This window comes from Benincasa hispida, chromosome 1 (genome assembly GCF_027475165.1).
Source record: "Benincasa hispida cultivar pf3 chromosome 1, pf3_genome.v1.1, whole genome shotgun sequence".
NCBI lineage: Eukaryota > Viridiplantae > Streptophyta > Magnoliopsida > Cucurbitales > Cucurbitaceae > Benincasa > Benincasa hispida.
In genome coordinates, this window is record NC_143478.1 from 3,266,967 (window position 1) to 3,286,484 (window position 19,518).

Sequence of the window (19,518 nt, forward strand, 5' to 3'; positions counted from 1 at the left end):
TTCACAACATTCAGTTTAGGGAATGTTGTTACTCTAGTTAGCTGAGATTCATAATTTTTTTTTTAATTAATAACTCGTTATTTCATTCAGCCACGAGAAAACATCAGATGGGTGCAAAATACTTTTAAAATGTTTCTTTCGATATTGCTACTGCAGAAGCATATCCGAAAATTAAAAAAAAAAAAAATGTCTTCTCTAACATATTGATTTAAAATTAGTGCATCCATTTACGAAGAACTTTAGGAAGAAAAATTGTTTTATGATGATCACATTTTTATGACATCCATGTGTATTTTGGCGTCCAGCACTAATGACCAATAATTATTATTATTGATATCACATGCTACAAATTCTAATTTTGTACTATTTTTCATGACCAATAATTATTACCATTGATATCACGTGCTACAAATTCTAATTTTGTAATATTTTTCCTAGTAACACTATTACAAAATATCATATTTATGTTAGAAATTTAATATATATCAGATATGTAAAACAACATTTAATTTATTAATTATAACCAAGAGAGAAAAACTGGCATACCTTTAGGACCTACTTTTAGCGGTGAAAATAATAGAAACTCGTGCTAATAACATGCTGTAAAATTGAGAAGTACAATAGATCACAAACATTGAGAAATTATAATATTAAAACAATATAAATAAATAACTTAAATAAAATAAAGAAAATAAGAAAATTATGAAATTTTCTCTAATTTTTCTCCAAAAGTTAGGATTTCTCACCAACATTCACACATGCATATGAACCCATCAAATGCTACTATTTATAAGCAATTTGGAAGGTAGGAAGTGAACTTATTTGGACACTAATAATTTATAGTTGTAAGACAAATGCCAATATGTACAAAGATACACATGGAGACATAAAGGATGGGCATCTATTTTATTGTAATATTTATATAATATTATTACATTTTAAAAAAAATGGGTGGTGGAATTGAAATTTTTAAAATAATAGAAAGTAAATTGTAAAAAATATTATAATATTGGAGGACCTATATTTTATAATTATTTCTATATTTAGGGTTTAATGTACTTTTTAATTTATTATATAAATGATTGTTGTTGATATTTGAGTTTATAAAATTTCGTTTTTATCCTTTTACTTCCCGATTTGTTGCATTATGATGTGTAAACTTCCAAAATATTTTTTTTTTGTCCTCAAAATAAAAAATATGGTTTTTTTAAATAATAATGTGTAGAATTGGAAGAATCAACGACCAAAGCTCTAACCCCTCTAAAAGAAAGAAACAATAATGGAAGGAAAAACTTATTTCCAATCGTAAAGATCTGAAAACAAAACTGCTAGATTATAGGTAACTTTGTTCTCTAGACAAATCAGTGTCCATACGATTCAAGAGATTGTTGACTTCAAGAGTTAGACTCAACTACTAACGGTGATTTTAACCATTCGATGCTCTTTTAGCTTCTATAGAGTATCAACACATATCTTAGTTTTCAAGACATTCACGGGCCAACTAGAAGGGGGAGAAGAACTTTAAAATATATTTCATTTTTTGTTTTTCAAACTTTTCAATATAAGTTATCAAGTTTGAAAATCAAATTATTTTCATTCACATTTAATTTTCTTTAGCCCCGTTTGGTAATCATTTTATTTTTTATTTTTATTTTTTGAAAATTAAGCCTATGGACATTACTTTCATTTCCAAGTTTCTTCCTTTGTTACCTACTTTTCCCCAATGGTTTAAAAAATCAAGCCAAAATTTGAAAACTAAAAAACGTAACTTTCCGAAAGTTGTTTTTGTTTTTGGAAATTGACTAAGAATTCAACCATTGTATTTAAGAAATATGAAAATTCTTGTAAGAAATGTGGAAAAAATAGACTTAATTTAAAAAAACAAAAATAAGAAACCAAATGATTACCAAACGAGATCGTAGCTTTTTGATTTATGTACTAACACAACAACGTGAACCTGTGCATGGATGCAAACCATACCATTTGAAAAGCAACATAGTAAAGTAAAAAACTCATTTGGATTTACTTTCCAGATGAACTCATTCTAAAAAGTTGAAATCAAACAATGGTCGAAATTAAAAAAAAAAAAAAAAAGTATCCTCGTGTATAACCTACTTCAATGTGATATCCCTAATATTGACCTATAGTAAATTATTAGACAAAGTACGTGGTTCAAGTAAAACTAATAATTTTTGTTGTACGTGGTTAAATTCTAGATTGGTTATTATTGATGTTGTGTTTATATTGGATTATGTTTTATTTTTTCTTTTCGAGATTTAATTGAGTTATGCTTAAATTGATTAATCATGACACATTCAACTATATATGTTCATAGACCTAATAAATTCTTTGTTGGGTTTAAGTCATAATATTATAATATAGTATCCCATTATCTTATTGAAATAAATTCAAAGTGAACATGTTAGATTGTGTAGTCCAACCATGTGTTCAGATTAGATATAAATCTAGGGCTGACTTGGGGGCCCAATCCAACATGTTAAATTTTGAACCTAATTTGCCATTTGAATTTTGAGCTCAACCCTATTGGTTGGGCCATGTGCATTGTTGGGAAGTTTGATTGGCTTGGTTAATGCCTAAATTATAAATGTTTCTTAAATTATATCATCAACTTTTAATTTTGTATTTAATTTAATCTTTAAATTTTAAAAAGTATTTTGGTATATTTTTAACTTATTTTTTTAAAAAAAAAAATCATCAATTTTAATTGTGTCTCATAAATCTATAACATAATTGATCAATTAAATGTAAAATTGAATTTTATGTCTATTTATAGAACATAAACTTTTAATTTTATGTCTATTAAATCTATAAATGTTTAAAAGTTTTGAAATGTCAATAATTTATTAGACCAAAAGTGAAAATGCAAAAATTTATTAGATACAAAATTGAAGGAAAATTTTTAAAATTCAAAAATAAAATAGACACAAAAAATAAAAGTTCACAAAATAATTTTACCTAATATTTTAGACTTGTAGCTTGAGAGCTTGGATAATTATTTTTTTTTTCTATTTTTATTTAGAATTTTTACATAAAAAACCATCTTTAGGTCTTATATTTCAAAAATGTCTTTAAATTTGATATTTTTTTTAAAAAAAAAAGACTTTAATATTATTTTTGGACAAATTTAATTTTTTTATATTTTTATTCCCGATTTTTATATATATTTCCATATTTTCAAAATTTTCTTAATGATAGAAAGAGAAACTGCATTTATTATGGAGAGAGAATATTCATTTAATATGATTTTTTTTATATTTTCAAATGGAGAGAGAAAATGTATTTATTTGTTGAATTTAATTGGAGAGAGAAAATACATTTAATGTTTTTTTTTTTATTTTCATTGGTTTCACGTTTTTTTTTCTGCGGATTCATGGCTATTTAAAATATATCTCATAACATTTTGTTAGAAATTTTAAAATATTCTAACCAATATATGAAATATACCACAATATATAAATTCAATGCTCGATATAAATCACCATATAATGCATTTATTATGAAGAGAGAAAATACATTTATTTTTATTTTTCCCTTTTTCGATTATGGAGATAAAATGCATTTGATATATTTTTTTCCATTTTATTTGGAGAGAGAAAATGACATTTGATATGATTTTATTTTCCATTTCGTTTTTCATATTGATTTTTGTTATTATGTGAAGTATTCCATTGTTCTTTCACTTGTACAAGTAGTATATTTCGTTGTTTATTTGTACATATCAATTTATTGGGTTTTTTACGGATTAATGACTATTTTAAATATACTTCACAACATTTTGACAGATTCATAATTATTATAAATATATCTTAGAACATTTTGTTAAGTATTTGAAAATATTCTATCCAATATATGAAATATATTACAATTTATAAATTAGAGATTGACCCAATACTTAACATAAATCACAGTATAAACCAATATATGAAATATACTATAGTATATAAATCTTCATAAATTTCATTTACATCACAATATATATATCATAATACAATAAGTCTAAAAAAAACTCATTGATGTCAAATAAACGAATACATATATCACAGTATATATCAAATTTCTTACAAAAGCTAAAAAAAATACATATATATCACAATATATATAAAAATAGGAAAAAATAATGTTCATCTTCATATGGAATTTATAATACATAACCCTCCATCTTCATTTCTTTTTCTTCATCATGGCCGCCAAGGATCTCTCTCCTCGTCACCGTCGACCGAATTTGCTCACCCTGCCATGTTGTCAATTGAATATGCTCAATTTACCGTTTTGCCACGAGGATTTCCATGAGCAGCGGAAAGATCATTCCAAATTTCAATTGTATAGTCACAAATGGATTTCCACGAGGATTTCCATGCTCAATTTACCGTTTTGCCACGAGGATTTCAATTATAGTCACAAATGGTTACAATAGGCTATGCGGAAAACAGAAATTACAACATGTTTTACTACACGATCAAAGGAAGGAATTAACATACCTTTAAAGACTCATCTTTTAGATCCTTCGATCACAACAACACGACAACACACAAATGCTCGTACACTACGACCGCTACATAGCACGATCACAACAAACTTGAATAAAGCGATCACCAAGGTCACGAACACTCCGAACACCACGAACGGTCTCCACAGAACCTCAACTGTGTCAAGTTGACTATAACACCACTGAAAAGGTTACCTTGATATTCTCAGTATGAGAATCTAGAGTGTAGGCTCTATGTGGACTTGGTTAAAGGATGAGACCGGAGGAAAACAATCGTGTAAACGATTGAGCAAGTGGGAGATGTCAAAGCTTATCGTATAGGACGATACCCAATTGTTTAACAAAAGTTATGTGATCGTCTAGCTAAAGCTATGTGATTGTTTAGCTCATTTGCCAACTGAGTGTCTATCGTGTAGAAACACTCCACGATCGTCTAGTCTCTCCAAGCTGTCATTTAGTAAATCTTATTTACTTGACAATCTTTCGTGAGAACTTTCCTTAATTGGAAATCTCAAATCAACATTCACCAAATTAGGAAAACATTTTTCCTTTTTATCTCACGGTTACCATGAAACCACCAATAACCTCCCACTCAATTTGTTATTAGAGAAAAAGAGATAATTATCCAATAATTAATATTATTATAAATATATATGATAACCAACTTATCATACTATATTTATAACTTATAGTTTTAATATTTCATCTCATAAAACATACAAACCATAACTCTTTTTTTATTTCATGGCACTTAATGTAAATATCATTTACATTAATCCTTGATGTATCTCATACACCACACCGATCAAATCATATATAATCGAATTACCTCTTGTCAATTTGAATATTTCAAATCAATATCAAGAACTGATCCTCAACTTGAATCCATTAAGCTACCAAGGGGACCTTATGAACCAGTATTCGAAGCTCCAACAGTACGTGAATAACTGACTAAACTCTTTAGTCACAGGATCCACCATCCGTTAACTGCTAGACACTTCATTAAAGACCGACAATTAGACTATCCTTACCACAAATATATTATATGTCTATCTTAATCCATCAACAATACGACAACCCTTCACAGATGGCTCATATGTACAACTTAACCAATAATCGTTATGCCCCTGTAGTTATATCTAACTCCTTAAGTACCAATGATTCATTTAATGAACATAAGTCATAATCCTACTATGAATGAGTCCTCTCTTCCAAAGAGAAGTCGTGGCTACTATGTTCAAGCTCCAGAATCAGCCTTTAAGGGAGCAATCTATCTACTTACCCCTACTTTGGGGAAGGAGTGAATTCCATCTTGTGCAACTGAGTATCTAGCTCCCAAATCAGACAAGTCCCCAAAATGATAGGCATGTTGAGTTGGCAATCTGGCCACTCTCACTCATACTAATCAAAGGATCACCCTCAAAGGCTGGAGTTCCCAAAACACTCAGGATTAAGGTCATGTCACCTATGGTCATTTAGATGAGATGTAAGTCTCTAGTATCAACGACGTTATATACAGAGACGAATCATCTTGTAGTCTGGTCTTATACAAAATATTTGTATAGGACACCCCCGCTCGTATGTCTCCAAATGAATGGTCAAGATCTACCATCTGTAGTGGTTTACAACACTTGCAAACCTCTACAAAAGCAGATCGTATTCGTGGTATCACCAGGATCAGGTATCCCACCTTAATCCTTATACTACAGATCTTTTTAGGTTATTATTTAAGGCATGATCCACTTGTATATCTCATATACACTCTTAAGTTTACATATGATAACCATGTAGTTTTGTTTATTGGATATGAGTATCGTCAGAATAAAATAACACTTATTTTATTCATAAACAATGTGTATATTACAAACAACGAGACTCCGGGAAAATTAGGACACCAATTATCCCAACAGTTACATCTAACTCCTTAAGTACCACTGATTCCTCTAATGAATAATACATTATAGTCCTACTATAAATGAACACTTCTCGGGCCATGAGAAAGTGTGTGGCGCTACATCGTTCAAGCCTTGGAATCAGCTCTTAAGGGAACAATCTATCTACTTACCCCTACTTCGGGGAATGAGTGAATTCTATCTTATGTAGCGAAGTTCCCCGCTTCCAAATCAGACGAATCCCAAAAATCCTAGTGAAATGAAAGTCTTTATCATGAGCGACGTTATATAACGAGACTAAAAATTTCGTGGTCCGGTCTTATATAAACTCCTATGTATAGGACATATTTGCTCGCATTTCTCCACATGAATGATCAGGATCAGACCATCTGTAGCACTTTACAACACTTATAATATCTACAAAGCGGGTCATATCCGTAGTGTCACCAGGATAAGGTTTCCCTCCTTTATCTATATACTACAGACCATTTAGGTTATCACTTAAGGCATGATCCACTTGTATGTCTCCACATATATACTTAAGTCACAACGATAACCAGGAATCTTAGTTTATTGGTTTGTGGTTAATGCAACTAAAATATTTCATATTTCATAGATAATTGTGAAGAAAATATCTTATATTATTACATCATAATTGTTTGTTCATACAGATGTTTACAAACTACATGATCCTACGAGATTTAGGGCATCAACTCCAACAAACCCGTCACCGTCGATTCGCTCCACGCTGTCCGCGCCATTGATTCGTTCCAAGTCATTTGTGTCACCTCGTGTCGAGCCATCAATTCACCCCACGCCATCGTTTAGCCTACAACTCACATTGCAGGAAGGAGAAAAGAGAGGAGGGGAAGGAGAAAAGAAAGAGAAGAGGAAGAAATGGGTGTGAATTATGGGGGAGAGAATATATGAAATATATTACTGGGGAAGAAAGAACATACGCATGGGGGAGAGAGAGCATACGCATGGGGGAGAGAGAACATGCATGGGAAAGAGAGAGTATGCATGGAAGAGAAAGAAATACATAAATAAATAAACATATATATATATATAACGTGGTGATGGCTAAATTGTGAATGGTCAATATTAATGAAAATAGAGAGGCCAATAGGTTTTTGTAAAAAAAAAATATGTCTATTCTTAAGGCTTTTTATGTAGAAATCGATATAACTTCAGCTAAACATAGTATATAAATTAACTAGAAACTACAAAGAACCATAGCTAGGTAGTAGTAGTACATGGCATTTCCAAAGGCTGAAAACCGTGTCGAAGGCTCGCCTGCCAGACCTTCTCGACGTCAAACATTGCGTTGCCGCACTCGTGCTCCGTCCACCCTTCCATCGCATGCACCATGCCCGCAACACGCCATGCACTAATCACTCGTCTCGACAGCCAATTCTATAAACGATTATCAACCTTGTATCACTTAGCTAACTTAGCTAAAGAAATTTAATTTTTAATCAACGAGGATGACATGGCTTTTAACGACATGTCGAGTAGGGTTTGAAGTAATTTGTTTTTAGGGCATACCTCACAAGAATGAACATTTTCAATGGAAGGAGGAGCCTTCAATGCAGGGGTGAAGTGGTAGAAGCAATCTTTGCGTACAATCTTTGGAGGGAATTGAGAGAAGGGAATGAAAATTGTTCCTTTTGGAGCCTTTAATTGTTCTTCATCTTTAATTCCATCTCCCACCAACCATATCTGTATAATAATTAAATCAATTTCATCATTAAATGTGATCCACTACAATAAATCAATAAATAATAAATGAAGTTTAATATGATTTTGAAAATTAAGCTTATAAACACTACTTTTACCAATAAGTTTTCATATTTTGCTATCCATTATCTATTAATACAATAAAAAATCAAGCCAAATTTTAAAAAGGGGAAAAAGTACTTCTCCACTTGATAATATTTGGTTTTTTAAAATTAAGTCTACCTCCTCTTAATTTCTTAAGATGGTTTTCATCTTTTCTGGTAAAAGAGTTGAATTCTTAGCCAAGTTACAAAAACGAAACCAAGTTTTTAAAACTATTTTTTCCCAAAACTTGACTTAGTTTTTTAAAACATTGGTAGAAAATAGAAAATTAAGCAAAGAAACTTAGAGGTCAAAAGAGTATTTATAGGCTTAATTTTCAAAAACCAAATAGCTACTAACATGCCCTAAAATTATAGTTTTCAAAAACTTTCTTTTATTTTTTAGGATTTGACCAAGAATTCCAAGTGTTTTTTTTCAAGAAATGTGAGGAGAAAACAAGCAGAAACAAAAAATTAAAAACGAAATCATTACCAAACGAATCCTAGTGGGTTAGGTTTTGAGGCAAAATCGATGTTATATTAGCATATAGTATTGTAACTTGAATAAATGAAAGTACTTGAGTTAGGGAAGTATTCACATTTTGAGAGGAACCAGTTGAAAGGACTATAGTGGCTTCAAAGTTGTTGTTGTTGGTATTATTAGAAGGTTTGATGAGCTTTTTGTAATGTTGTTAATTCAAAACAGCAATTTGAATGCCTCTTTTGGAAAGGGAATGATAAAATGCAAAGGCCAACTTTGTAATTTTTCCTGTGAGGAGGACTTGAGTTGCAAATTTGGGAATATTATTAAGCACTGTAGCCACAGCCAAGCTACTCCCATCCACAATCCTCACTTTTAGTTTAGGGTTTCTTTGTATATATAGTGCTCCATGTTTGTTCATCTCCTCTCCCTGCAAATTTCTTTTTTTTTTTTTTTTTTTTTTGTTAGTTTTAACTTTTAAGGAATCCAAATATATGTTATATATTTAATTGGATTTAAATGTTACTTTTTGGTTTTGGCCAATTTTGGCAAAATCTTCATTCGAATCTTATACTTCCAATTTAATTTATTTTGATTATTAAAGTAAGAATGGATTAAAATGATCATTTTTTTTAAGTATAAGGATCAAAATAAATATTTTCAAAATATAAGAACTAAAATCAACCAAAATTAAAAAACAGGGACCAAAGTAATATTTTTGAAAGTATATGAATCAAAATAAATTAAAACTAAAATTATAGAGATCAAAGTAGTATTTAAACCGGTTCAATTTTTATATAAAAAAATTAATTTAGTCATGTTCGTTTTAACACTTTTCAATTATATTAGTTTTGTTGGAGAATTTTAAAGTGGGATGATGATAAGTTTATATATGATACTTATTAACTTGAGAAAAATCTAGATAAGGAATTAATCACATTAAAAAGAAAAAGTTTAACCTCTTTTTCTCTTTACGTAGCCCAATTTCTCTAATATCCACCAACAAAAGATGGTTTAATTATTAAAAAAAATGTAAAAAGGTCGAGGACTAAAATGCAAACTTTTTAAGTAATAAGGACTAATTGAAATATATGAATATGTAAATAACTTGCCTGATTCAAGAGGCCTAAAGTAAGTACTTTGCAACCCTTTTGATCTGCCTTGATTATGGCTTCTTCAATCAAGTTGTTTATTGGTTGCCTTTGAAGCAAGAACTGCACAGATATTAATTAAACTATAATGTCATTAATTATTCATAAATCAAGATTAATTATATATATATGTGATAGGACTGTCCAATGAAAGGAACAGAATAGAACAAAAAATGTGGTTTCTGTGGCCAGCTTTTGAGAATTATTGGGAAATTTTAGGGGTTATTTTGTAAAATAATTGAGAAAATACTTGATACTGTTTTACTAGCCACAATTTTTTTTAAGAATAAAAAGTTCATCCATTTCCATTCTTTTAAAAATGGTTTGTTAGTAAGTACGTACTAGAAGCTTCCCTCCAGATCGAAAGTTCGATCTCTCATTCTTATGATTTTTGTATTAAAAAAGATAATAAATACGAAGGAAAAATGAAACGAAATTCTTTTTCCAAAAAAATATATATTTTTTAAAGAAATTCGTTAGAGAGTGAATCTGTTTAGAATATATTGTATTACTTTTCAGAATTTTAAAACCCAGTTTTTTTTAATACTTATATTAAATTTGAAATATAACACGTTTGAATCAAATTATATCTTAAAAATTAATGACGGATTGATTATATATTAGCAAATAAACTGAAAAAAAATACCGTAAGAACAACACAGGAATATAATAAAATATTCTCTTTTGGCCTCTTCTATTTTTCTTTTGGAACCAATTCTAATTAAAACTATTGTTTCAAACGAGTTATTTTGTTACATGAAAAAACGATATCTAATAAAAAAAAAAAAACATATATATATATATATATAAGCACGAATTTTTTTGAAAAATAATTTTGATAGAAATTTCATTAAATATTGTATAAAATTTACCGTCATACTTCTAACATTTATTTAAATAATATTCTTATCTTTATCTATATCTATATCTATACTATATTAAATGGGACATATGAGAATCTTTAATTTCTCATATTGCCCTTCAAATTTAAGTAAATTCCTATTATATCCTTCAATCTCTTAGTTAGTTACTACTTATCACAAATTTTATTTACTCCCACCGTTTCATGTGATTGTTTGTTACGATTGTGTTTGATATATATTGGTAACTCACTCGATGCAAAAGAATTGTAAAGATGGTGAAGTATGACATTGGCCTCCTTTTTGTGATTTAAAATTGAATAATTTGTGAAATCTCTAATCTAAATCCAAATCTAAATTTTATTTCTTTGTTTTTCTATGTAGAGGCTAATTTCCAATTTTATTATATCTATATTATTATTGTATACATAGTTCTTTCTACGAGCATTACAAATTCTTCTCATTCTCAATTCTAAATCCATTATTGGAGATGTTTAAGTTCAATCTTCCATGATAAATTTAGTCAATCTTCTTTTGTTAAGTTTTTAAAATTAGTAAGTTAAAATTTTCAAATTTATTTCCAAATTATTATTGTATACACATAGTTCTTTCTATAGATATTATAGATTCTTCCCACTCTCAATTCTAATCCATAATTATAGATATTTTAGTTCAATTCACCATTATAGATTTAGTCCTTTTTTATTTTATTTTTTAAAATTGGTAAGTTCAAATTTTCAAATTTATTTTTCTATTATTATCATATACATAGTTCTTTTTGTGAGCATTATTTGATTAATTTTTTAAACTTAATGTTTGATTTATTACTCAAAGTTTGGTTAAATTGCCCATTTTCATTAACATACAACAAATTATTAATTTCTTGTTAAAGAAATATTGAAGTCATAATTCTTTTTGTATTTACATGTTAAAAAAAAGTTTTATATTTTAAGAAAAAATTAAAATATTTAAAGTATGAAGGTAGTTTTTTCCCCTAATCATTGTTTTTGGCATTGTTGTTTATACTTTTCTTTTTTAAAATTCTTAACTTAGTGGTATACTTAAAGAAAGATTTGTTAAAATCATGTATCAATCAACTCAAAAAGTTAATTTTGAATAATAATAAAAAAAAAATATTAAAACAATAATATGAGAAGATTTAGTTATTATAATTTTTTTTAAAAAAATTATGATTTAGGATCTTAATGATAAAAAAACAATTTCACTTATCAAATTTTGAGATAAAATTCACAAAAATTGTCCATATCATCAAAGAAAAAAATGTCAAAATAAAATTGTATTCCATGCATATGTATTTTGTTTACAATGAGATTTTTCCTTTAATGTTTTTATGAAATATTTTTTTTCCTTCTTTTACTTCCAAAAAGCAACCATCAAAGAACTACCCCATAATTAAAGTAATATTTTATATTATCGTGTCACTTCCATATCAATTATATTTCACAAATTTTATTCTAATTCAATAATTCAACTAAATCAATTTCTATTTGAATTTGATTCATCTATCTTTTCTTGTATCCTTACTTACTATAATAATTTTATATATTTATTAATTGTATTTAAATGTTAAAAGTTCTTGAAGTTTTATATTTTAGAATAAATAAATTAAAATATGAAGGTAATCTTATTTTTCTAAATAGACATTTTAATCTAACCATAGTTTTTTACTTTGTTGTTTTTTTAGTTTTCTTTTCAAAAATTCATATGTTAGTCGGATACGAAAAAAATCATCAAAATCAGTTTTCAACAAATTAAAAAAGTAAATCCGAGTAATAGTTAAAAAAATCATAAAAACATGAGAAGATTTAGTTATTATAATTTTTTAAAAAAATGATTTAATATATTGGATCCTAATATAATAGGAAAAAAATTCAATTTTGATTACAAAGAGAATTTTCTTTATTCAATATCAAAATTATTAAATATTTATTTACTTTTTTTTTATTGAATGGAGGTATATAATTCTTATGAAATATATTATTTTTTTCTTTATTTTTTTTTATCAAAAAAGTGAATCAAAGAACTATCCCATAATAAAAGTAATTTATATTCTTATGTCACTCTCCACCAATTTTACTTCCCAAATTTTGTTCCAATTATATAATTTTATATTTTAATTATTTCATTTCATATTAAGCATTTACTAATTTAATTCAATGAATATCTATCAAATTTAAATTATGTCTTAAAACATTGTCATGAAAAATTTTAGTCACGTGCATCACACGTATCTTTCAACTAGTATTTTTAAAAGTTGCAATGTTAATCATAAATTTTCATAAATATTTCAGAATTATCCTTAAGATAGAAATTCTTTTCAAAATTAAGACATGTTCAAAGAAAATTTGAATCATTACATTATTAAAGGGGAAAATCTGATTTAAAGATAGTTTTAAAATATATATGAAAAGATAATAATGCAGCTGTTAGAAGTACCATCTAAAATTTGAAGGTATTTTGTTATATATAATTTAGCGTTAAATAATTGTCACCTGAAATTTATACTTGGGGATGGCCCACGTTTGCATCTTAAGCTCATCAATCTTGTCCCTCCCGATGACAAATGTACGGACGTATATCCACGTCAGCAGCATGGACCCTAAGGTGATGGGGTACAGCAACCGCAGATACCACGTGGAGGTGTAGGGCCTGGATGCCAGCGTGGCAAATCCAAGCCGTAGATGGTAGATGGGTTCGGGAGTTGTGAGATGAGTCAGATGGACCACGTCAGCAACCTCTTCTTGTTTTAGGAGAGATTGTTTTGTGAAGAGTATCGAAGATTTGTCCAATGTGCCGTGGATATAATCGTAAAAAGGCATAAAAAGGGAGTAGTTGGTTCGGAATTGCGTGTGATGCAACGAATGAAACCTGCCATTTCAAATGTAAAATTAAGAAAGTATCCATTATGTAACTTAAACAATTTTCTTAAAAAAATAATAATATCAAGTTTTATTTTTGAGGTTATAAATTCACAAATCTATTATTACATACAAAACCAAAATTATAGTGTCTAAACTTTAAAACTATTTTATAAATTAAAACCTATTAAATACAAAAATGAAAACTCAAATATCTATTAGGCCTAAAATTTAGATCAGTTCACAGACTATTCAAACAATTTTTTAGGATTAATAATGATCTATTAAACATAACAAATCTATTAAAAAATTTAAGTTCAAGCACAACTCAAAAAAGTTTGAATTCCAATGGTGTAATTTAACTTGATCATGTATATACCTATTTTGTTGAAATACCTAATTTTATCATAAAGATTATTGAAAATAAATAAATATAGGAGTCATAAAGAGATTCCAAGGATGATAACATGACGCGAGGAGTACAAGTCACTCACTTATTCTCTTATTTGGAGAATTAAGGTTGAAAAGACTCTATTTTTATTTTCGATAATTTTTATCATAACTTTATGTTTTTCCATTTTTAAAAAATCAAAATCCAAAAATAAAAAATTTAAGGTTAGAATAACATTTTGATCTTTATATTTTAAAGCTTATTCAATTATAGTTTTTGTATTTTTAATTGTCCAATTTTAATTAACATACTTTCAATAAATCTTAAATCTAGTGAAAACTTATTTTTATCTTTGAAATTTGACTAAAAATTCAAAGATTTACCTAAGAAAGATGATAATTGTGGTAAGAATTTATTTTTCTAAAGGTTGAGAAACAAATAATTTTTAAAAAACAAAATGGTTTTCGAATGGGGTCTTAATGATAATCAAGTAGTGTCTTAGTGTTTTTATTTTAGTTTTTGAAAACTAAGTTGGTAAACACTACTTCTATATCAAGTTTTTTTTTTCCCCAAAAATTGGCTATGATTTTTTTTAAAAAAAAAACATATAAGATGAAAACCGTCATAAAAAGTTGCAGAAGAAATTGAAAAATCAAATAATTATAGAAAGGAGATAGAGGAACTTACGATGGAGTATAGATGAGGAAGTTGAGAATAGGAAAGAGGATGAAGAGGCGATTAGGGATGAACTCAAAGTTACAATGTCCCATATTGTTCATGAAGTCAATGTAAGTAATATAAACAACATAAACTACTACCGACATTGTTCCACTCAACAATGCCGCCGTAAAAGGTATGCCAAACAGAATGAAATATGCCAATTCCTCTGCAAATGGATGTATCACAGCTGCCATTTCCAACTTATATTAAATATCATTATTATCTTTATCATAAATAAACTACATTCTTCCTCTACTATAATTACCTACTAATTCCAATCTTAATCATTTCTTTTAATTCTAAATATATATAATCATTTTTTTTAATATCCATATAGCTTTATTATTTAAAACTACACTACCTACGCAACTATTTCTTTTCCGTGATTCTTAATTAAGTTGTTAAACATCTTTTAAAATTTTTGACTGAATCAAAATACGATTTTGGTCCCCAAACTTTCAAGTTTATTTGATTTTAGTTTTTTATATTTTCAATTGTCTAATTTTATCATCGTATTTTAATAAATCTTAAATTTAGTCTCTCAAAATTAATTTTTACCAAAATTGATTAAATAATAATAATAACTTTCATGCGAGAAAATAAAATATGGGAAGATATTTTAAAATTTTTAACAAAAATGACATAGATAACAAAAAAATCTTTAAAAAAAAATAACAATCAACTAACATTGAGGACTAAATTTAAGATTTATTCAAAGTATAGAGATTAAAATTTGACAATTGAAAGTATAGGACTAAAATGTTATTTAAACCGTTTCGATTTTACTTTTAATGTGTTAACATCTCTTTTTTGGGTCTTTTCATTAAAACAGATAAGTTCAAATTTTTTTAAAAGGAATGTTGTTATATATATGTGTGTGTATGAAATAGATTATGGTAATTTCCATGTCTAATAATATTCGAGTGGCACGTCTATATAATCAAATATATTGTCACAACAATAATTTAAGAAAAAAATTTGGGTATTCCCTTGAATGCACCTATCTTAGTACATCTCAAGTATTATCTAATGAAATATTGTCACGTGACGTTTTTGTTTTTTTTTAAAAAAATAATTCTTTTCTAATTCTATTTTTTTTGTGGTTAATAGTGGGGAATATAAGAATTATGTGCAGTCTAATTATTACTCATAGTTTAATAATCATCACTTTTGGTGAATAAAATGTTGACAATCTTTTTTATGAGGAAAAATGAAAACAAAAAGGAAATTATGAGCATATATATACAACATTTGAAAGACATTTTTGAACTTTAGAATAGTGATGCAGCTTAAAAGGGCATGGGAAGAGTAGAATTAACTGTGGAAAAGAGTAGTGCTTTGACATATTAAGATTGTTTTGAGTTTTCTTCCATTAATATTATGTACTTCCTAAAATGACGTTATTATTATTTCTTTTCTAAAAAAAAAATTACTACAAAAGAATTTGAATATTTGAATGGTTAGGGGGGCAATCTCTATAAATGTTTTCTTCATATTTTAAATATTTAATACATTTTATCTTTTTTTTTTTCCAAAAAATTGATCTTTCATTTTCATAAAAAATGATGGAGTTACTTCCACAAGAAGGTAGATTCTATCCTCACATTAATTAACTAGAACTAAAAAAAATTATTTTTAGTTCAAATCAACAAAAATGGCATATGATAATTCGACTATTAAAATGTTATTTAATAAAGATGAAAACCATTGAAACAAAATTGTGAGAAAACAAAGTTAGGTTATATTATTTGGTAACTGTTTTTTTTTTTTCCCTAATCCAATCCGAGCTTAGTGCATGAGAAATCAATTACGACGAAAAATATCAATATAGTCCAATCTCCCACATCTGAAATTATTGAACTAAAAAATATTGTTTTTCTATTTTTAATCTGTAAATTTATAAACACTATTTTCATCCTTCTTTTTTTCCCTTTGTTACTAACTTTTGAAAATATTATCACCAATCACATTATGAAAACTAAAACCACATTCGCTAACTATTTGGTTTTTTTAAATTAATTATATTTCTTCTCAATTTTTTACAATGTTTTTGCATTCTTTTTAAGTAAAAAAAAAAATTAATTCTTGGTCAAATTCTAAAAACAAAAATTACGACCCCGTTTGGTAACCATTTTTTTTAAGTTAAGTCTATTTCCTCCTTATTTCTTACAATGATTTGCATTTTTCTTAAGTACAATATGATTGAATACTTAGTCAAATTCCAAAAATAAAAACAAGTTTTTGAAATCTACTTTTTTTTAGTTTTCAAATTTTGGCCTAGTTTTTTAAACCATTGATAAAAAGTAGATAAGAAAAGAATAAATTTGGAAGTGGAAATAGTGTTTATAGACCTAATTTTCAAAAACAAGAAACTAAAAATCAAATTGTTATCAAACAGAACTTACAATTTTTGTTTTCAAAACTTATCTTGATTTTAGAAAACATTCGTAACAAATAGATAACAAAGCAAGAAATAGAAGTGGGAAGAGTGTTTATAAGTTTAATTTTCAAAAAATAAAAACGAAAATGAAATGGTTATCAAATGAGGCCTACATTTTTTGTTTTCAAAACTTGACTTGGTTTTAGAAAGCATTGGTAAAAATAGCTAACAAAGCAAGAAATTTTAGAAATGGGAAAAGTATTTATATACTTAATTTTCAAAACTATAAAAAATAATATCTCCTTTGCTAACCATTTTGTTTTTTGTTTTTTGTTTTTTTAAAATTAAGCTTATTTTCTCTCCCTTACTCTTGACAGTTTGCATCTTTCTGAATTACAAAAATTGAATCCTTAACTAATTTCCAAAAACAAAAGCAAGTTTTTAAAATCTACTTTTTTTTAGTTTTCACATTTTCACTTGGTTTTTTAAAATATTGGCAAAAAGTAGATAACCAAAAAAACAAAAATTTTAAAAAAAATAAAATAAAATAAGCGGTGGAAAGAGTGTTAATGGGCTTAATTTTTTCAAAAATCAAAAATAAAATAATTATCAAAAAATACCTAAATTATTAACATGATCTAAATGGTTACCAAACTGGCCTGAACAAATTTAATATTACTTTTTAAATTCGACTATGAAATTGGCCCAAGTATAAGTTTAAAAAATACAAAAGTGAAGTGAGAATGACTTACAAGTAATTGGCTCAGTAACAATAGAAGAATGGTGGTGAGAATGGTAGTGAGAATAGAGATAATGATGGTGGAGAGCTCTGTGAAACCAATAATAAAGAAATTTCACTGGACCAGCATGTAGCATAAATGTAATAACCATTCCATCTGTCCTCCATAGAGGTAGATTCGAAGCTTTCACCACTACATTGCTCACTATGTAAAATATCAAATCGTTCAACAATATTTGGTCGTCCCTGTCCACACACAACAACATTCAATTCTTTATCAATCAACTTAAATCATTTAGGTCGTGATTTGAACACAAGACCTCTTATTTTGATACCATGTTAAATCTTTGATTGACACGAAAATTTAAGTTAATGGGTTATGTTAAATTTAATTATATCAGTATTTTAACTATTACCTTTTAATTAAACATTTGAATTATTAGTCAAATTATACGTACATAACTAAGTTTTGAAAACTATTTATTTTTCATTTTTTCAATTATAAAAACTTGGGTTAAGTCTTTAAAATCATTGATAGAAAGTTGATTATAAAATAAACAAATCAGAGGTGGAAGTAGTGTTTATAACTTCAAATTTCGAAAATAAAAAACTAGAAACTAAATAGTTATCAATGGAGATGTTGGTTTTTAATTTCTTGATCTCTTGTCTTTTAAAATTGTGTTTTTCTTTTCAAAAGAAACGTCAAAATTCATAAATAAAAACAAATGGTTAAAACAATAGAAATTTATAGGGAGCTAAATGATAATGATTTAATAGTTAGATTGAGAAGACGAACCAATTTCTTTATCTGTCGACTTGATCGAATTCGAGGCCCTTGTCGAGGATACGAGCACTGCCTTTAGCAGTTCGATAACGAGACAGAGAGATCCAAATCTGGTTATGAATCATTCTCCACAAAAGAAATGGAAAAGGCACAAGAGATGAAATGTCCCTCTCTGTTTCATCCTTCACCACATACTTATAAATGTTGTGAATCACCCATGGCGCCAAAATCACATACTACAAACCAAAAAGACTACACATTAATTTCAAAATACATAGAAAATCATAATTCAAAAGAAAAAGAAATAATGATTTAAAGATGTTTGATCATCGATGAATCTAGATCAGAGGTTCATTAGCGTAATGTTCTATTCTACATTTTCACAAACAGTTGGCGGGCAAGAAGCATAATGTGCGAAAAAATATCGTGAACGACGGAGGAACGCAACAAAAAAAGAAAGAAAAAAGTGAGAGGAGATGAGAAATACCTTGAAGGTCCCGAGAGGCGTCCATGGCCAAACAGTGAGGATCCCGGGATTAGAAGCCATGAACAAAGCAAAAGCTGAAGCTCAGTGTGCTAAGTTTTCAAGTCTCTATTAAAGCAGAGTAAATAAATCCGTTATATCATTTATTAACCAAAAGAGGCCTATAAATAAGTATAATTACAACAGTGACTAACCATTTAACTACCCGTATAACAAAAATTATAACAAAATATAAACTAATTTCTAATACTCCCCCTCAAAATGGTGTGGTTATATCAAGAATACCCATCTTGGATAGTAAGGAGAAAAACAAAGTTTTGGGCAAAGTCTTGGTGAAGATATCAGCAAGCTGCAAGTGAGACCAGATGGGAAGAAGTTTGACATTGCCACGAACAATGTGATCTCGGAAAAAATGACAATCAATTTTAAT

At 27.7% G+C, this 19,518-nt stretch overlaps 1 pseudogene across 1 annotated transcript; it reads right to left on the reverse strand.

Moving 5' to 3' along the window:
* Positions 1–7,254: 7,254 nt before the first annotated feature.
* On the reverse strand, positions 7,255–19,518 carry LOC120092902 (very-long-chain aldehyde decarbonylase CER1-like; annotated as a pseudogene). The gene is made up of 9 exons (XR_016524121.1): positions 19,092–19,518; positions 18,617–18,840; positions 17,834–18,066; positions 14,669–14,888; positions 13,225–13,600; positions 9,813–9,914; positions 8,819–9,130; positions 7,948–8,121; positions 7,255–7,815 (listed from the first exon to the last, which is right to left on the reverse strand). The product of XR_016524121.1 is annotated as a very-long-chain aldehyde decarbonylase CER1-like (transcript).